We start from the raw sequence: 22,016 nt of genomic DNA on the forward strand, positions 1-22,016 counted from the left end.
GGCCTGGGTGGTCTTTGTGAGGATGTCTTACCTGGCTCTCCTAGCACCTCGACTCTCTGGGCTGGGCTTGCTGTCCTCAAGCTTAGAATCTGAGAACTGAAGCTATATACAGAAGCTTGGTCCAGAAGCTTCCTTTGGCACACCCACTAAAACTGTACTAATACTTGTAAAATTTATCGTGGCTGCTGCTGATAAATTATTCCCAAAATGAGGAAATCTACCGTGGGCTTTTTGGCCCTCCAAGGGCTTGCCTCAGGACTCATGTTATAGTGTTGCCATGAGGAAGTACCCTTTTGCACTTGTTTTTCATCTTTTCAGGTTTTGTTTCCCACACCTGCCCTCCTCATTGTCTCTTTTCTTCTCTGGACACGACACGGCGGGGGTGCTGGCACCGAAGAAGCCCCCCCCCCCCATCTCGGCACGGACTGCATTTAAACGAGGGACACTCCCTGTATTTCCCGCTCCTCTCACCGCAACCCGCTGCTGCACTCAGCCCTGCCTCGGCTCACGCGGTCACTGAGGAGAGCGGTAGGTCACTCTCCCCCTCAGCTTTGTACGCCTGTTCCGCTCGGCCTCCCAGGATGTTTTCTGTACGTAATCGACGGGCTCTCTCTGCCTGCCTCAGGGAACGAGCGAGGGACGGCCGCCGACGCCTCACCCCGTCAAGCGAAGAGCATCTTCGGGGCGTCGTCAGCGCGCGCCGTGCGTCACGCGCGGGGCGGCGACCGTTACCCAGCGGGGTGGGGGAGGGGCGCTCGCGAGCGCGGAAAGCCGCGGCGCGGGGGTTCGTGAGGGAGCGGGGCCGCCGCCGGCGGGGGAGGTCGCCATTTCGCTAGGGGCCAGCCCGGGGGCGGCGGGGGCCGCAGCGGGAGCGTCCTCGTCCCTTCACCGGCCTTGTGAAGCTCTTCTTCCCCAACGTGGATTGATCATCATACAAATCGTTTTAACCAAACTCAGCCGGTTTGCTATGTTTAAGAGAGTTTTCAGCTGAAGTAGTGATTAAGTGACATTTGGGGGTGGTTATCTAGTAAAGTGTTATCAAAAAAACAAGTAATTGCTGCTGTAATTGCTGCTCATATTTTGACAACACTCAGTAGACTTCAACTAAGTGAGATTCTGCTCCATTGCTGAAACTAGCATTATGTCAGTATTAAAAACGTGACAGTATTGTGTTGGTGCAGTAAATAGTAGTTTCTCACCTAGTTAMGACATATATATGTGTGTGTGCATATATATATATGTGCTTCTAGGAAAACACCAATCCATTTAACATTGCTTAGGTGACTTCYGTGTCAGATATGACTGGAAGGAGTGCTTATTTCTGTTGCTGAAAAAGTAGCTGCAATAGTTGCACATTCTGTGATTCACCCTCCTTCTGCACGACAGTATCTCACTCTTCTGGGATTCAGCAGTGGCTACGAAGAGAAAGGGGGATGTTTCAGCTAAATGCGCTTAGCCATTCATGGCAGTGCTGAAGGCATAGGTAAAATCCACCGTTACTGATGGCCAAAAAAATCAACTTCCTTTGTAAAGTCCATGTGTGTAGCAAAATGTAGTATCTATATGGACTGTTTGTCTTAAAGATCTAAAATTACAGTAAGAAAAGTGAGAGTCTTTTTTAGAAGACCTCTTATGATTAGGTAGCACTGTTTTGGCTTTGGCACTGGGAGTTTTGTTTCTGTTCAGTCTGAATTCTGGGATGGGGCAAATGAGGCTAAAAGAGGTGGATGCTTTTTTGGAAGAAAAAGCAGAACAGAAGCAGATGGTGAGGGGGAGGAAATAAAAATAGGAAACATTATTAAGCAGATGTATAGTTGGTGATGCTGTTTTTCTCTAGTGAAAAGGAAATGAGCTATGTTATTGCTTTGATTACTGTGCTGGTTTGACTGYTCCTTACAACATGTGAAAAAAAAACTGTTACTTCATGTTTTTGCGTACAACTTTATTGTATGTTAGGTGCTACACAGCATAATTTAGTTCCTTTTTAATATAAAAACTTATTTTAATTCTTTGTAGATATGACAATTATGACTTAGATAAAGACTGAAAGTTCTTATTCTGAAGATATGAAACTCATAACTGTGAAAGAATTAAGAGATCTGGGATGAATCACCTTCAGCAGTGATCAATAAAATGTAAGAAATTCTACACTTGTATTACTTAATTTACATTTGTAAGGATATAGTGAGAATGCAGGTATTGCTGGACATGTATAGCTAAATTTTTTTTAATCTCTTAAAAGATAATAGTTACTGTAGTGTTGTATGGAAGACCCAAATGACTGAGAACTTGTTCTTGAAAATGAGCACGCTTTCTGAAAGTGCACACCTTAAAATTTTGAGTCAATCTATCTTTTGTATACTGTTTTAATAAAATCTTCAGTGCTTAAAAAAAAAAACAATTTAACAGAAGTAAAGAGTTTAGCTGGGATGAATTGCGTGGTGGTCATCCTTTCTGTCTTTAACTTTATTCTTATTTCTATTTCCTTTAATAAATAATTAGCATTCATTTTATTTCAGTACAGAAGAGAAATAAAGTGGTTAAAGTTACTGATGATAGGAGAGAGCTGTTGGTCTTCTTTCAAAATGGAAAGAAGGATGAAGAGCAGAACAGTCTAAACTGTTGCTTCCTAAAGAACAAAAGTGAGTGAGCAAATAGTCAAAGGAAATCTGTCTTCTCAAGACAGAAAAAATAATCTGGGAGTTCAGAAGAAACTTTTACAGCTAGGAGAGGAGTCAAGGTGGTAATTCAGAAGCTCTGTATAGGACAGAAAAATACCCATGAGGGGACACTTTACAGCACAAGTTTCTCTTTTTAGTTCTTGGATGAACATTTGCTGAGACTTTTCAGAGCCTTAAATTTTGCTGCAAAACATTTGGAATTTCCAAATAAAATGATGTATTAATATTACAGTCCATATGCTGTATTAATACCAAAACTTCTTTAAGTGCATTGGTATGGATTAACTGGCTACAGAATCACTTGTTCTTTATAGGATGTGGGAATTAAAACCCTGAAGAAGATATCAATTTACAAGTTGATGGATTTTTTTGTTGTTGTTTCAGCAAAGAGTGATGAAAAGTTACCGATATTTATTTCTACCTTCTTATTTCAGGGCAGGGGGGCTAATAAATATCACTGCTGTGCTGTATTATGGGGTATCAGTATTGGAACAAATATGACTTTCTAGTGGTATCCTAAATCGTGTGTGTCTCGGAGTTACCTGTTTGTAACAAATGGTTCAGAAAGTGAAGAGTCRCTGCCATAGGATGTTGCGAAGGCCAAAAGATTAAGCAGGTTAAAAAAAAGGATTCCGCTAATGGAGTACAGGTCTTTCCTTGCCTGTTTAACAGAATGGTTTGGATTCAGCCTTTTGCCTTGAAAGTCCTTAAATCACTGATAACTGGAAGCTGGGAGAATATACCATATAAAGGATGAAGCTTCCTTATGCATTCAGGAAACAGGCTGCTTGGCTAGATAAACTTTAATTTGTCTCAGCATGTTTTTTCTCCTATCACACAGAAACATTGCATTAGAGAAATGTTTGGACTAGCATTTACAGGGAGCAGTTTCTCAATCCCGCCTCACAAATATATATAAAACATGAAATAAATAAGGTATTTATACATATTGCTGGGTTTACTGATTGCTTTTATAGCAACATAGTCAAGTATTTTATACTGAAAATTACATGCTCCAGGAAACAGTAGGCTTCATAGTGATAATGTCCTTAAACTTGTGTTTCTGTGCTTTGTATTTGGAAACTAAATATACAGGCACTCAAAGATAAGATGCTTTGTGCTGGAAACACATGAAACCACGTAAAATATTTACTGGCAGAAAGGTGATAGTGTAGCCAGGATTCTCAGTGAGAAATTGATAGTAAGAGGAGAGAGAGTTGAAGTAATGTAGCAATACTACCAGAGAGACTGCTAGGAACCATATAGTCCTCTGAAATTCTTGTCTGCATGACTGCAGTTGTGGTTCAGGAGGTCGCAGTACSCTGCACCTGGTGCCCTCAGTTAGATTTCTCTGCATCGTTGTGGAGGAAAATGAACCTTAACCTTTGCAGAGGCTGTAGTATTGGCTTTGAAATTTCATTCCTAAGTGGCAGCTGCTGCTGTTTTATAACATAGACTTCATTGTACTAGGAATGCATGTTTATTAAAGGGCTTGTGTGAAACAGTTCAAGGGCAAAATATAAAGCTTACTGACATGGACATTCAAGTGGTAAAATCAGTATTAATGTAAATATTGTTAGAATTAAAAGCATTCCCTCTCTGTGTCTGTCACACAGCCAGAATCTGTGCTGGAGCATGACAAATTAAAACTGGCTAGCATATTCTGTTGGATGTCCTTAATGGAAGGAACARAAAAAATACCCACAAATATGGCAAGATAATTAACTTCTTAAAGCTTTAAGATTTTTCTTATCTATTTAATTCATTACTGATAATACAGATATGCAGTTCTATTTTTAAATGCTATTTTTAATATATAAGATTGCATAACAGCAGTAGCTTGCTTAACATACTAAGTTTGCATAAAAGGTCAGTCACTATGTATTTGTTTTTGTTTCAAAAATGACTTGGTAGAGGTGAAAACTGTTAGCACCCCTTCCTCCTTCCAGCAGCTTTGTCATTTCAAGATAAGCAGGAGCTTAACAGCACACAGCAATTTTTGAAGGTTCACACAGTTCATTCTGTTTTGAATGTGAATCTATTTATACAGACAGTAAATGTATTTGTGAAGGCGCTCAGAAGAAATAAGTATAAAATGTTCCTATTAAGCAGCCGTATTTACTTGGGATCATCATCACCAAATACGTATTTTACAAAAATAGYGGTGAGAGAGGAGGAACTCTCCTGTATCATTTCATATGAAAAGGGTAAAATACTAGGGCTTATTTTCACATATGTGTGTCACAAAGAATTTGTGCTATTTTGAGAACCTGTAATTATGCTAGTATAATTCTTCTAAAACTTAAATCTTTCTATTAACTCAGACAGAAGCGTGCCATGAAAATCACTTGACATACTGTCTTTGTAAATGATAAAAGATATAATGGCTTTTTTCAGTTCTAGTTCTCTGTTTCAAAGTTATGTAAATGTTGGACAAAACCAAAATATTTTGTTTTGGTCATGTTATTCAGCTGATTCAGCAAAGGGAAATCAATGTTTGTAACATCAGCTTATAGTTCTTGATCTGACTTGGTTGACTTATCACTGTAATTCTACCAAAGCTGACAGTAAAGATCAAAAAAATGTTGGTAGTTATGATTGTCCCTCTCTTTGTTTAGATACAGTTATCCTTAAATATTACTAGTTAATTTAGTCTGTCTGTTTAGTCATGTATTTAAAAATGCATTTAGACTAGTGCATGTAAACAGAAGCCCTTTGAAGCTCTAAGAAACTGGTGAAATGCACCGTTACTATTTCCTGCATGTATTTTCCAGTGTGTTTGATACCAGGGTTAAGAGGTGTAATTGTAGTTCTTTAGAATATGAAAGATGCATGAATCCTTTCTGCCCAGACAACTTAGTTTTGCAGGCTTTTATTTAAAAGTGGACATGAGAACCCACTTCTACTGTAAGTTTATCTGCTCCCTTTCAGCTTTAGTAACTTGTAGGTGTCATCTTTACTTCAACATCCTTAAATCTTACTTTGAGTAGCTGTGGTGCAAATTAATTGCATATTTTAACTCTAAAAAAGACTTTAACTAGTTTCCTTAGCGCTGTTACTTGAATTTGCTTCTCAATTTCTTTTACAATTAACCTTTGCAAAACAGATTTTRCTTATGTCTTGTACCATGTATTAAGTAAAGTAACATTATACTAGGCCTCTTGTGCGGTGGATGGATTGGAGCTCTAATGACATGGCCCTTGCCAGGGAAGTATAYGTAGATAAGTTCAGTGACGATGCAAATAGGGACACCCCGGTGATACAGCTGAATTCAAGTAGCTGCTGAATAACAGCTCGAAGTAAACACCCTGTGCACAGCCTTCAGAGCAGCAGCCACTCTTCCCTTGCCCCGGGCTTTGGGCCCCCAGGCGCAGTTTGCTGCACGCGGTCAGAGCTCGGGCGCCTCGTTCACTGTCCGCCCAGCTGCGGGGCTGCGCGCCGGGCTCCGCACCCCGTTCCGCCGAGCGGGGCGGCCGCAGCCACGGGGCGGGGGCAGGGGCGGGGCCCGGGCCCGCCCCTACGTAAGCGCGCGTCATCAGCGCGCGTCATAAGCGCGCGCCGCGCCTCGGTCACGTGTCCCGTGTTTACCCCCGGCGGGCGGCGCGCGCCCATCCGTCGGTGTCGGTGTCGGTGTCGGTGTCGGTGTCGGTGTCGGTGTCGGTGTCGGTGTCGGTGTCGGTGTCGGTGTCGGTGTCGGTGTCGCGCGGCGGCGGGCGGTGAGTGCCCCGAGCGGCCCGGGGCGGCGGCGGCGGGAGGCGCTGCCGCTGCCGCCGCGGCGGGGCTGGCAGCGCCCGCCTTCCTCGCCGCCTCCCCGGAGAGCGCGGCGAGACGTGGCGGGGGCTCCGCGGCGGCGGGGCGGGGGCAGATACCGCTGCTGCTGCGCCCTCCCTCAGCCCTGGGTCTCGGCGGGGACGGGGGTGAGCCGGGCCGCCAGGCCGCGACCGGTCGTGCGGCGACATCTGCCGGAGCCCCGGTCGTGCTCCGGTCGGCGGAGGGGCGGGCGGCCGTTTCCAGGTGATGCCGCCTCCCCTAGAACCTGGTCTCGCTTAGGGCGTTTTAGGTCCTTAAGTTTATGGAAATAAAACGTTTCCTGTGCTTGGCAATCAGTTTTCGCTGTGATGATTCGGAATATTAAGGTGTAATCTGTTCCTGTGAGCTACAATTTGGTAAAAAAAAAATCTTTTATTTCTAGGCATACAATGTCACTACCAACAAAAAGATGCGGAAGACCCCCAATGCTGTCCTTTTTGGAAAAGAAAAAGAGGAAGCAAAGCCTTGATAGAAGAAGGGGGAAAACAAGGATTTATGTAGGAAATCATATTGACCGATGGTTGACACTTAAGGAAAAACTGGATTTCAGAAATGATGCGGAAGTAGCTGGATTTTTACTGGACTTGTAAGTAGACTGCCACCACACTGTTCCATTTACTAATATGAAACAAGTAATTCTTGGCATTAATTTAATGTCAGTTATGTGTTTTCTTTATAGATATGACAGCTGTGACCCACTGGCAAAAGCCCCGGTCTGTTCTCTCCCTGAGCGTGTGAGAAAAATTGCTGTGAAAGAAGAAGGATCATTGTCAGACAACACTTCTTTAATAGCAGCTGATGGAACGTTAGTAGTATATTCTATTTATATGTGAATGGTGCAGATGAAATCTTTTTTTGCTAGTGCTTAAAAGATGGCAGCTGACATTTAAGAAATATTGGAAGTCATATAATAAAGGAAAGCATGTAGCTCATTAGATTAAAATGAGAGACTTTGGACAGCCTCCACAGAACAGCTTATCTGTTTGTTTTGTTGTTTGTGTTATTGAACACATACCTAATAGTATTTCAAAATAAAAACAAAACTTCTTTCCCAGAACAAATCTTACAACCCAAATTGCTAATTGAATCTGCAGGTATGACAATGATGGCCAGTTGTCTAAAGATTCTGCTTCTTCTGGACCTGAAGATGTGAGAATTGTAACTGTGAAAGAAGAGAGAGAAATACTGCATGACTGCTTGTCAGCAGAGACAGATGACACGTTAGTGATACTGTGTTATTTTTTGCATGTTTTTGCATATGAAAATATTTTGCATTCATTTTATTATCACTTTTAATTTTGCTTATTAGAAACTCATGTCATTCATGCTCTGATTCCTTATTTAAAAACATCTTGGTATGTAACGGTTGTTCCAGTCCTTGAGAGGCAAGAATATGAGAAATACTTTGGAAGAGTTGGAAGTTTATTAGAGTACACACAGCAAGCTTGCTTGTTCAGTGACTGCCTTGCTTAATTGTGTATAAGACTCATTAATGGAGCAAGAAAATAGCTGATACTGCACATGTATTTTAGCGTTTGCTTTAGTAAGTGACTATACTATTACAGTAATACAGTCTCCAGGCAAGTGCRATTGTTGTGCGTGCTTTAACTTTTCTCAAAAGAAAAATGTGTCATTGTTGACTGGGTGATATTACATACAAAGTGACGTGTTAACCTATCTAAAAATAGTGCCATGCTCAACGAGGCAACCACAGCATCAGTCGACTGCTGATTTCTTTTACTGCAGTATCATCAGTAACTGAGGCATTCACAGTTGAGATCAAAGGAGCCTCAAATAGGTATGCTTGTCCATTACTCTTTACTTAGGTTTCAATTATCCACAACAGTGTTACTGAATACTTATAATTTGGTCCATGTCTTAGTTATCTGACCTTTTAAAAAAATGTATCTTTTAATATGTGCAGGGGGACACTGAGAACCTAGGACATTGCATTGGCATTGCATGGTGTGTCCAAACCCCTCGCTAATATGGTGAAGTATGTAACACATGTCGCATGTTTGTCTGAATCTCGTTTTCCATTGTRTTTTCTTGTGACTTTCCTAATTCTTATCACTTTTGATTTTAGTAGGTGAACGTGTTGGGGTTCTGAAAGCAATTCTGTGGCTCAGAAGAATTCTTGGAAGCTAGGTCATGAGAAAATAAATGCAAGTGCTATGAAGCTGACATATTCAAGTGCATTCTTCAAAATAGCATTTTTTCTCTGGCAATATAATTTTAGTTTGGAATGCAGCAATAATTAACATCCTGGGACTAATTTGATACAGGTGAGAGATGTTTGTTTTTAATTGATTGCTTATTTCAGCCTTCTGCGGTGTGGGAAATATTGGGGAAAGTGATTTGATGTGGGAAAAACTTTCTTTTAGCCTAAAAGGTAAGGTATATGATACTTTGCTACAAGCTCATCATATGTGCGTGAAGATATTAGGTCACTCTAAATGTGTAAAATGCTGGACAGACAGACAGGTTCATATGTAGTGGTAATTGTGTAAAGCTCAGAAATGGCAACTSTCTAAGAACAAAGAAATCCAAAAATGCGGTGAATTTTTATAGAAAGGGTGTTTTAAGACATTAAGAATGTTTATGTTACAGTAATAGTTGTGTAGTCTCTCTATGAGCAAAAGAATTTTTGTGGGTTTCAGTGCCTGAATACCACATCATCAGTAATGTTCTTGGTTTTGTTTTTCATTCATAATGTACCAGTGAGGTAGAGTGATGACGTTATTGGGGGATTTTTGTTAGCTGTGGGAAAATGAKACAGTAGTCAAGCGTTTTGCCCAGTGTCATGCTGGTAGTTGAAACTGGGTCTCCAAAATATAACTGAACTTAATTGCTGACTCGGTGATCTTTAGATGGATGGGCAAGAATCTTAGTTATCTTAGGAAGCTAGTTTGTCCTATCAGAGGAACAGCGGTTATGTTAAAGGATAAYTATTTTTTCTTCTTTTGAAGGTGTAGGACTGCACTTCCTTATTGAAGGGTGGAGATGAAGGCAGGTAGTTCCTGCTTTCCAGACATTTGGCTATCATGTTTTCCTGTTGCTATTATTGTCTTTGGGCTTATGGACTGTTTTTCATTTTGTGCAGATACGTAAGGGTCAGAAAAAGAGCAATTTCAGGTACTGTTAATGCAACAAGGTCTTGTTATAGGTGATTGATTACAATTCTGGATTAATAGTCGTAAATCAGCTATTGTATTATAGGCTTTTTACTGTCTAGTCAAGTAGGTTGGCTAAACATAAACTTTTGAGGAACTGGAAATGGCAAAAACAATGGAGTAAGAACACAACTCATCTGCTTCTTCAGTAGCTTTAACGTTTGGTTTCTGTCTTGTTTTATGGAGTGTTGCCTGATGCGGCATTTAGCTTTCAGAGGTTGCTGTTGTTGGAGAGTGTAAATTGATGGAGAAACAGTAAGGGAATCAAGTAGCAGGGACACTGGAATTTAAAGATTCCAGACAGCTAAAATGGTATAACTTCTTGAGGTTTGACTATTGTGAAGAGTTGGAATGTTAAAGTAACACAGGAAGAGAACATACAGAAATCTGCTTTAAAGCATTATTAGCAAGGCACAGCCAAAGGGAAATATTACTGAACCATGTGCCTTAGGCTCCTCAATACGTTCAGTTCTTCTCTGTTTCTTCTGTGATTTACTTTCATCTTTAAAATTTGGAATATTAACCAAAGCTAGGTTCAAATAATTTCTTGTGTACATGTAACAGGTGCAAGACTGTCAAAGCAGATAACTTACCATTTTTCTTTAATATTTGATAGTTAACTCTTAAGATTGAAGAATGATATGTTGAAGTACTTGAATAGTTGCTTTGGGGAAGCTTGGGAAATTTGAGTTTCTTTTACTTTTGAAGTGCCAATATTTGACGCTAAACATTCAAAAACACCTTTATCTGGACCTTTATTAATGAGAGATCCTCTTGGTACAAGTGGCTTGCCTGGGATTTGATTATGGAATCCATCTTTTTGCCTTCATTCATTTTAAAATTAAACAAAACAAGAACTGTATATRCAAAGAATACAGATACAAAATAAATACTCATAAATGCCACAGCAGCTGGGTTTTTGTCTTGAGAAAGYCTGAAACCTATAAGATGAGTTGGTGTCAGTCATTAGGGGCTTCTCAACTAATCATTTACTATTTCGAAGGTAGGCTTCCTGTGTCTCCTGAAATGACAGTGGCATCTCATTTTATAATGATTGTTTCTGGGTAGCTTTTCTGGCAATCATGGGACCTTGCAAGATAGCCTGTGTTGCRGAACTTCTCTTTATTTTAAGTAGTCTGTCATCTGCAAAGCTGGATGATTACTGTCCAGAGGAGGTAGTTGTAATGTGTAATTCCATAACTTAGAAACAAAATAAACAACCTTGGGAGATGTCCAGTAAGCTGTTATGCTGAAGAGTTACCACAGCACCAATGTGAACAGCTGAGTGATGAAAAAGGGTGTGTAGTTTCTTAGCAAGCAGGAAAGTAAAGCTTAAATTACATTTATAATGGGGGGGGGGGAAACGCACAGATAAAATAACCTGCTTATCCAGGAGAGCTTCATGTGCTCTTCTGAAAATTTGATTTTTGAGTACCTGGTTTTCCCAAAACTGTTTGTTTAATCTGTATTTAGACCCTTTAAGTGTAGCCAAAATATAATAAAACAATTCTTAATTGAACTACAAGATTCTGCATGTATTGTTTTGGTCTTTAGTGTTCATAGTTTGCTTTTAAATTAAAAAAAACCACACACAATACGTGATTATTTCATTAATGTAACTTGAATATGTGTAACAGTGCTTTTCCTTACAGAAAATTAAGATTGAGTGGTTAGTCTAAAACACATTGCACTGAATTAAATAGTTGACTTTATTGTAATGCTAAATGTTGTTCTGTATTTTGCTACAGTGAATGATGTATACATCATCAAAACATAATATGTTGGTTTGATTATATGTTTTGCACATACAAAAGCACAAATTGGTTATAATTTTCAATCATTTCAAAACTGGAAAGAAAAACTAAGAGTAAAGCACTTGCCTAGTCATACTTTTTGAAATGATGAGAATGTATTTGGTATTTAGGTATTTGAATGTCATGTTGTAATTATTATTGCTGTGTTACTTTTCAGGATGACCAACAAGAAGAAAATCAAGCACTTCATAACGGTACTGGGGCGTTTTTTGGTCCCTTTTGATTTTGCTGTGAGGGTATTGTGAACTAAAAAGAATTACTGTAAGTTGTAGTATGAAATTCCATGTTACTTGTTGAACAGCAGATTAAACTTAATTAACTAAAGCTTTGTTGTGTTATCTTAATAAAGTGTGTGGAGTGGATTATTTCACTGTGAGTGTCTATAAATAGTTCTCTCAAATGGCAATGAGAAACAGCAAGCCATAATGCTAATAGGTACTTCTCAACATTATCCAGAATTATGATTTACTTTCTGTAGTTTGTATTAAGCAATAAAAATGTTCCTGAGATTTTATTTAGAACTGGAAGTAAAGGGTTAAGATAGATACAACATTCTAGTAACAGTTGGATTAAGCACTTTTCCTTCCTTAATGTTTTTCTTTGAACTCTCTTGTGGAGCAAATTTAACATATTCCATGCATTAGAAGGTATTTGTGGAGGTTGTTAGTGCATGATAAATGACTGATAAAACCAGCGGACTGCATAGYGCATAGCGTGTAACTTCCTTCTAAAAACAGTAATCAAGATCAGATATGATGTTTATTTAAATACATTTCCTCTTGAATAATTTGATCTCTTGCTTAGGCTTTTCATACTCTGAAAGCTTTCTATGATGCTTTTTACTATGCTTCTTATATGATGCTTCTTAATTTTATTGTCTTCTCTTACAAAGATGAAATAAATATGGATTACTTCTAGTACCTGAAGTTGAATAGAATAGTAAGCATCTGTTTGTAATTGTGAATTTGCTTTGTAGTTACTAGATATGAGTAATCCTGGAAAGTTTTTAACTGAGAAATTGTGAAATATCTATGATTGTGTTCAGTGTATGTCAGAAAGTCAGAAACTCCCAGTCTTCTGATTCTTTTTTTTTTCTTTTCACCACACATTCTCATAAGCATTTAGGTCTTGATCTTACACTGTTCAAGTCAATTGGGTTTTCCCACTGACTTAGATCAGAACAGGCTCTCTCTATTACAGTAATTCCCCAAACTATGTTGTTAAACTCAACATTTCTTTTTTAACAAGTTACTTCAACTGGTATAACAAACTTGTGCTCTTAAAATATTTTTTGCTGCATTTGAAGTATTAAAAATTCAGTTTTACCTTATTAACTACATAACTTATGCCAGATATTGTACAGATCACTTTTTTTTTGATAGAGAGGATCATTTTTTTGAAACTTTATTGAAATGAAAATATTGCTTTCTGTAGCCTTCCTCCGTGCACTCCCTTTGCTTTGTACCTTTCAAATTTTTCCTTGACAACAAAGCAGTCATTTGTCTAAGTGACTCAGTTTGGCCCACTGAAAACAGTATGACTAGTGATACCAGTGCTCAGTGATGTCGTTACTTCATCTCTCTCAAATGTTGTCTCGTCAATGTCATCACAATGAAAAGGGAAGAGGTTCAGCCTTCAGTATAATTGGTTATGTTTTCCTCCAAAGTTTACAAGATCAGCAGAAGAACGTGCAACTGCAATAGAGAATTTCAGTAAGGAGCTCTTTCCCTCTGTTGCATTTGAGCACCATCTTGTCAGCCTACTCTGTCCAGTTCTCGTGCCTTTATAAATGCACAGTCAAAATAATTGATACTATTTAACCGCTTATTCTTGTGCAAGTAGACTAATACTGCAAATGCATGATGTTTTGAAGTGCACTTACGAGCTGAAGTTACTGGCAGAAAGGTTATTCTGATGCATAGTACTTGAATATAGTATGGTTCATATAATACAAATGTGTTTTCCCTCAAATCTTATCTAGATAAGTAGTTCAACTTGAAGAAAAGTTGAGAGAAAAGGAGACTTTTTWAAATTCCTTTTGTAATTTTATAGTATGCATGGATGATTTATTTTGCTTTATTATATCAACATATGCTTTTGAATATCTGACTTTTATAGAGCAGAATATTAGTATTTCCCAGTAAATTTGTGGAAGAATGAATGGTAATGATTCTGAAAGAGATTCTTGCTTCTGCCAAGAATATGGCAATGGCTATGCTCTTGTCAAAGATAAAATAGCATAGTAAATTTTCCTGCAGTTATGGGTCTCTGGAAATTGCTGGACTGGAATATGTTTGAATGTAAGACCTAAATCTATAAAGATTGTTTACATTATCATTTCAATGATATATTAATATATACATACATGAATTGCTGTAAGCAAAACAATTGGGATCTTAGCAATAGTGAGTATAGATTTCTTACCTGAGTATTGTAAAAATGAGGAAACTTTTAATGTGGCTTTATTGTCCCAGTTGGTTTCCTTTGGTTTGTGCATCTGTTTTGAAATGAAAATCTGTTAGGAAACTTCTGAAATGTATTCTAGTTGTATTTAAGCTCAGGTAAACTAGGAAACTTGCATCCAAATAAGAACAGACCTTGTGTTGGAACTTGAATTTCAAATGGTTAACTTGAGAATTTAACTTACATCACACCAGTTTTCATAATTACTAAGCTAGAAAGCTTTGTTCCTTTCCGTTATTTTGCCTTGCCAAGAAGTGATTTTTTTTTTTTAATACGGTAATGATGATCGTACCCCTAGCTGAATAACTGTTAGTATAATGAGAAGACTAAATATTTTGTTCAGAAGGGTGATCTGTCCTATTTTCTGGTTTACCTTTATAGTTAATAAYTGCAAAACTTGAAAAAGTTTATTTAAAAAGAAATGTGCAGATTTCTTTAAACTGTGAATTAAGCAATTTTGTAGCTGCAGGTACCAGTTGGAGGGAGAGGGAGAGAACTGAGGTAAGAGGGACTGTAGAGTAGATATYCCCTGTGTAAAATAATGGCATTTAAAAGCTTTATTTTCTTACCATTTAGAATGGCTGTTTGTAATTCTTCAGCTCTTTTTACTCTAAATGCCTGTTTATAAGGCTTGATCATGCAGCCAAAAGTTCAGGAGGAAGCAGAGCCCTGCACCTAGCCATATCGTTTAGGTATATAACGGAGATGCAGGAATCTAGTTTTATTCTGAGTTCTTCAGGCTTAGCAGATGTTTTTGCGCAAGTTGCTTCTCTCTCTCTCTCTCCAAACCTCTTTTTTTCTTCTGTAGTAAAATAGGAATAAACTCCATGTGCAATTTCTATAAGGTATGATCACTTGTCTAAAAAAGATTGAGTATGTAATACTACCATAATTGTGATGATATTTGTCATTACTTTTTCAAGACATCTTCAAGCCCTCTCTCTGTGCTATTAATGACATGTCTTTTGGGTTTCTAAATCAGGACACCCCAAAAGAGTTTCAGCAATGTGTCATGTTAAGCACATGCTTATGAGTCACTGATGAAAATACTGGTAAGTGGATGGCAGAAGGAAAGAGGCATCAAAGGAGAACTTGTGGAGTAGGAATAGTGGAGTTTCAGTCTGAGGTTTGTAAATGAAGAATGTGGGTTAGAGAGGAATGGTGAACCTGAACTTTTTTTCTTTTTCTTTTTTTTTTTTTTTGTGGTGGTTTGAGTGGTTGCCTGTCTCTCGGGACAAGCTTGCTTCCTCTCTTTTCCGATGACTCAGAGGCAGTTACTGTTTCATCCTTATAGTTCCACAGAGATTCCACACTACTGCGAGAGTCAAAACTGGGGAAAGAGTTGTGTTTTCATGAAAAGGAGTCAAGAGATGAACTGGACACTTATAAGATCAGATATAACTGAGTCTAAGTCTTACATGTTTGCCACCTCATTTATGTCATAAAGCTGTACTTCATTCTGTAGCTCTTTTGTGTATCAATGCAAAATAGATCTGTATTTTAGCTATCAAAATACTTGCGCAGGAATGCTTAGGCTAATATTTAGTTAGATGTCTGTAATCTTGCTTTACGTGCAGTACTCAATGCAGTTTTGTCCAGATACTGTCTAGGGTGTCTAGAAAGAAAGAGGGCAAGTGTGGGTGCGTGTTTGTGTACAAAAACACTCCCACTCTCCAATTTATTTTACCAAATCATAAGTTAATTTAGGTTGGAAGGGTCCTCTGAAGGTCATCTCATCCAACCTCCTGCTCAAAACAGGGCTGAATCAAGGTTGAATCAGGGCCTTGTGTGGTGGAGTTTTGAAAATCTCCAAATATTTTCTAGCATTTTAATGTTAAATTGCATAGAACATAAGATCCAGAATGTAAGATTCATCTTGCATTACTACATTGCTTTTTCTATGCCTTTTTTATCATTATTGTAGTAGTCAAAGCCCTGATTCCTATTTATTAAGCTATGTGACTTGACAGTATGAGAATACTTTTAACATTAAATGAATGTATTTGGACACCTAAATTGTACAAGTGCAGCCAATTATTGCTTTTATTACCTCTTGCTTATGCCGAACGAAGTCTGTGTGCACATAGAGAATGTTTAAGATATACTGGAAGGACCTTATTTCCTCCAGCTTTAAGAGGATTATGGTCTGAACTGGGATGACCATAAATACTGCGCTAACTTTTCTTTCTTATTATCACTGTTACATTTGGTGCTTAAAATCAGCCCATATTTATATTAGTAAGAAAACTTAGGTGAATGTGCTCTGAACATGCATTAGATACGGACATTGAAAAATCAGGGTATCCAGTATGGTGATATGATGGTACTTAACTTTTTAAGCTTGACTTTAATTGCATTAGTTCTTTGCATTTTAACCATGTTAAGTGAAAAACTGCATATACATATGTATCTTTTGCCAGAAAAAGAAGTGCTTTGGGGACATTTTAAAGATAGCTAAAGATGTCATTGTTTTTCAAGATAGGATATTGTGCCTTTATGTAGTTACAGTTTGGGGGGGGGGGTCCTGTTCTTTCTCTCCACCCTTGGTAGTAAAAAGGCATTAGAATATCTATGAAATCTTCAAATGGGAGGAATCTCGCCAGCTTAAATGGTTGGCTAAATTTAGGGTCTGGACCTAATCCAGAGTGGAGTACCTCTTCTGTAATAAAAGATGTGTGCGGTTTTCTTTAAATGCCTTTGGCAGGTCCAACTTAACATGTACATCAACATTAAGATTTACCTTTTCTATGCTAATTTGATATTTATGCCTACTTTCCTCTTGTAGGCCTTGTGAAATGAAGTCATAGGCAATAGGTTTTCCACTTGTGTCATTTATCACCAACTAATCCACATGTGTTTGAGCAGGCAGGATCACCCCTAAGTCATTTGTGTTGTTCTAAGGGAAAGTAGAGGAGGAAGGAAGGGTAAAGGAAGGAACAAAAGTTGAATGGTGTTTAAACTGCTTGGAAAAGTTTCCTGTGCTTTTAAATCGGTTTTTCTCCTCCTCTGGGTTCTTTTTGCAAATTTCTTCATTATCTTATACAGTGCTTCTTGGATGGTCGAGCTTGCTGCACACATTGGAAGACATTCAGAGAGAGCAACTTGATCTGTGCTTGTAAGCTTTATTTAAAGAACCTTTTCAAATTAGTTCTTGAAATGACCTATTTTTCAAAATAAACTTAAGTTTTAGAAGTGACGACTTCGTAACACTAAAACAGGTGGTATCTTCAGTGGCAAAAAAAATCCAATCCTATAAACAGTATTGTAGTTTTAAAAACTCCATCATAGGATAAACACAACCATACTATACTCAAAGACAGCTTGAGTTTATCCTGTGCTCCAGCTGTCAATCTTGGATGACTTAAACTGATTCTTACAGAGCAGCTCTGATGTCTCTTATGCTGTGTTTAATCCCAAATTAGATAAAACTACTTGTGGATAATTGAGATTGCACCATATTTAGTATATCCCAATGATTGTCCTTCATTTTCTTTCCCAGAAAGGCAGCTGAAAGTACGGGTTGCAGTAGATGGTTTTCACAGAGGAAAAGGTTTCTTGTCTTTAACATCCTAAAACTCACGATTCAATATGTTAGTGTTGTCTGGCAACTATGAGCATGGACAAACGTAGATCCAAACACAGCTCAACAGATTGCCCATTGGTTGTGAGCTTTGATATATGTTAGTTCAAGACAACTGTGGAGGTAGCATCACGTGTATTTTCATGTACATGTAGAAAACATAACTGTTCCTGCAATTCATGGACCTGATGTCTAGTTATGTCTAAGGTAGTCCTAAATAGGCTTGTATGTTCTTTAAGTCTGGCCCTGAGATAGAAATAATTACGTAATATTTCAAGAATGATGAGTTAGGTTCAAATACACACATAAGAATATGGTGCTTGTCTATTTTGAGATAGGCTTGCCAAAGCCAGTGCTTGGTCTGTTCAGAGTAACTGCAATACAGCTATTGAATGGGGAGTCTGATGTGTGTTTGTAACTGGAGGCCCCAGCTCRCATTTCAGCGGCACCACTTATGCAGCTGCTCTGCTCCCCCCTGCTCCTGGGCATTTATTCTGGTCTCGCCATGGCCTCTTCCTCCGACAGCACAGCAGTCTGTGAGTCCAGGTGGTGAATTGGATAGGGGAACTCATCTGGCTGGGAAAAATCCACCCCCAGAATGGTGGTGTGTCCTTCCCCGCCCCCCCATTCCTGTCATTTCTTGCATCTGGTTTGTCACTTAGTCCTACAAACATTTGCTGGCACAGTGGGAGGTGCTGTAGGGATGGGAACTGGTGGCAAAAACAGGAAATGACACTACTGTTGAAAGCTCGATGTTGAACTGTGTTGGCTAAATATTTATCTTTGATATAAAGTATCTTTTAATCATGCAGTCATTCATAAAAACATTGGGAAAAAGCTGATCCACTTACTTAGACTATTATATCAAATGATTCTGGTACCTTAGGCAAATAATATCCACTTTCAGTGACAAATTAAAAACCAGTTGAGCATTAGAAATGGGATATTAAGCATTTAACTTATAATAATGAGTTTTGGGAATGTTACCTTTAAGAACTTTCTTTTCTCCGTTTCCCTGCTTTACCTCATCCCTTCCTAAAAATACTCGGGGGGGGGGGGAAGGGAAGGTTTTTGAGGATACTTAGTTGATGTTTCAAATGTTTAAATTCACTTATTTCAAATGCTGATTACTTTTTGATATTAGATCTTTATTGTTGTGTAATTTGGCAAAGGAGAGTTTCAAAATGCAGTGCGGTATCAGTGCATTTAATGATACAGTATCTTTGTGGTGTAGTGAAACCATCAGTCCTCAAAGAGAGGAAGTGTTCTGTTTGAAATTGCATATTTCGAATTGAAAAAGCAAGAGAATCATGATTAGAGGCAATCGTATTCCTGTTTGGATGTCCACTGATGCTTTGTTATTTCCTGCTCACCATTCCTGCTCATTCATTCTAGTCCTGTTTTATTCAATTTCAGTTTCTGTTCTTGTTGCATCCTGCTTTCCAAATGTTTGAGTATTAGTTTTTTGCCAACTTCAGACCTCCTGTTGGCTCACAAAAGAGTTAACATTGGGTGATGAACAGTACAATATCTGTGCCTGCGATTGTGGTACATTTTATTCTTCCCCTTTTGTGTTACTTAATAATTCCCCTGAGCCAGGGTTTTTAATATGGCTCCTGTCTTAGTAATAATAGCCTTTCATTCTTTTCATATGAAGGGAAAAAAAATATTGGGGTGAGATTTTGAGCATATTTACRCTTTTAGGCTTGTTGACACTGTAAGGATGAAAAGAATCACAGATGTCTAATTTTCAGAAAAAGTTGAAAATCTGTGGAAGGAAGATGGTATCTGTAGATATAACTGAAGATTGTTTTACTGCTGTTAATTACAGGAAGCATGCTCTTATCTGCCTTTGCTTTTTTGTTTAATCAAAATAGAGGAGGAATGGAAGAATGAGAATATAGAAATCGTGTGACATTACAGAAACATGCTTTAGTCATACATAGGCTATAAAAAGAATAAGAGAATTAAAAGGTTTCTGAGATGGTATGTTACCAAGTACGGTTCTTAACACAAGCTATTAACACAAACTAAATTAATACTGCCACCTTTAAAGCTTCTACAAGCAATAGTCATTTGAGGCTGATTAGAAAAAAGTAATCCATGGAGCCTGCCAACACACTGATTAAACTATTGAGTTGCTGACTTCATATTAGCTGAACTTCTCAAGTCATCTGTCAGTACTGACCAACCACAAGAAAATGAAAGGAGTCTGCAGTGTAGGATTTGTGTAGCAGTTTTATTTACAGGCCTGCATGTTCCAAAATTAATATTCCCATGGGGAGATGGACTTTGCAAAAATATTTTGAATTAGAAAAGTCAACAGTCAACAGTGAAGTGTGAAAGTTGGTTTATTTAAATTTTAAGTTTGTGCCTTTGGGAGAGGGGGAAATCTGTATATTTTAACTGCAGCTTACTGATATTTCAGCCCTTGCTTCTTCTGCTCACAGTTTGTTTGTTTATTTCTTAAGAGAGTTAGTTGCTTTTTTGTTGTTCTTGTTTTTTTAGACCCATATCTAGGTTTCACAATTGCTATATTAGCATCTTGCACAATTAGCATTAGTACTTTCAGTAGTAAACTGCAAAGCTTTTGTGCTCAGCAAGACTCAGGTTGCATGAAGAGCTTCTGGCTCTGACAAATACAGACTGAAAAGTCCTATYGCTGATGCTATGTACATGCAATGCTATGTAGCTGATTCATGTTACCATTTTTCTTCACTGCTATAGTCCACCCTCAGAAAGCTTTTTAATATATTTCTGTAATATTATTATATTTTATATACATATTACATATATAACAGCTGCTGTTCCAAATTGGTTTTCCATGCTTTACAGTGAGAATCCTTTTTCTTCTATTGTTTTTTGAGCAATATGTGCATTTTTACTTGATGCATGTTTGTCTTATTCAGTTATTTAATAACAAGTCAGTGAAGCAACTGTAAAAATCAGAAGTGAATTGTTTCACATTCTTGTTCTGTTCAGCTTTGTGTTCCAAACAGGCAATTCCTGTTGGCAATGGGGATGCCTTGCAGAGTGCTGTGTAGTAAACGTCACACAAGAGCACCGTAAGAAACTGGGCTTTGCTTCTGATCCTAGTCATGTTGTGATTTGTTTATTTGCTGATTTGAGCACAGTCTGTTGCATCCTTCCTTTTCTGAAAATGAAATGCAAATAGAACGTCAGCTGAAATTAACCACAGGCTAATTCAATTAACAAAATAAACAAATGGAGGTAGAGTAGGAAATGAGCTTTGAAAAACTTGGAGTCCTCAGAGATGAGAGAGATTTATTCCTCTGCCTGTTGGACATCTGTCAGGAATTACTATCTCGGCATCAGTGGCTTTCTGATCACACCGTTGCTGGTTGTTCGCTAACACACCACCTTGCAGAGTTGTCTTTCTGACTGCTGATACTGATTTGACACCGGGAGCCTTTTGTTTTCTGCTCTTAGGCTTGATATTTCAGTGACGTTGGTATTTTGAATATCTGCTCAAAGGAACCATTTTTGTCATGTTTTGTTTGTTCTGTTTTTCCCTGAGGGACTGACTTTTAGAGTGGTTATGCTACATAACTTGGGTGAAAATGCAGAAGCAACAGTGAGATCTTTCTGCCTCAGCATTCTTTTCCGTTTCTAGCGGATGTAAATTGGACTGCATTTCTGTCTCATGTTTTCTCCAAAGTATTTCAGTATTGATACACTGACAATCCATAATTAGAGGGGGAAAAAAAAGTAGTAATCACAGACCAGTCCCTGCTATCCTTTATGCATTACTAGACATGTTAAAATGTCTCTGAACCTCAAAGACTCTTGCATGCTAGAAACTCTTGTAGTTTGCACCCCTTTGGTTGAGCACCCTGATTACTTGCACAAGACTTGACTATAATCAGTCCAGCCTGGCATTTGTTTGCATTTTTCTAAATGATTTTAAGGTGATTTTTATTGTTGTTCAGATCACTTATGTAGTCTTCTGTTTTTATTTTCATCATGCAATTTGGGAGAAAATAATCAGTTACTCCTGCCACATCTAGATTTCTGTAGGTCTGGCTTGTATATCTTTAGTGGTCCACCGAGAAAGTAGTTTACAAGAAGAAACTGTTTCAAGTGCTCCCGTCCCCAAAAGAAGTTAACAGTGCAGATTTCGCTCTCTGTTCTATCAAATCTTTAAATCCTTTGAGTTATATTTTGAAGATTAGGCATAAACTGCAGTCAGTTTCATAGAAAAGCTATTAAATGCTAGAAGAAGACTTTAATATTAGGAACATAAAATCTCCTGGACCAGATGCAAGACTTCTGTACTTCAATATCTCGTCTCTGTATTCAGAAAAAAGAGCTTCACAAGCAGTTCCATCTTGTGTCTGTAGTACTTGGAAATGCAATCACTGGCAAGACCAATTCTTGCTAGGTGTTGTATAAATAGAGAAAATAGGTGGTCCTTGTATTGTAGGTTTTCTAATAGGAAGCACATGAAAATTTGCTATTTTAAGTTTTTCACACT

The sequence above is a fragment of the Apteryx rowi genome, unplaced genomic scaffold (assembly GCF_003343035.1).
Source record: "Apteryx rowi isolate R43461 unplaced genomic scaffold, aptRow1 scaffold_41, whole genome shotgun sequence".
In the NCBI taxonomy this organism is placed as follows: domain Eukaryota; kingdom Metazoa; phylum Chordata; class Aves; order Apterygiformes; family Apterygidae; genus Apteryx; species Apteryx rowi.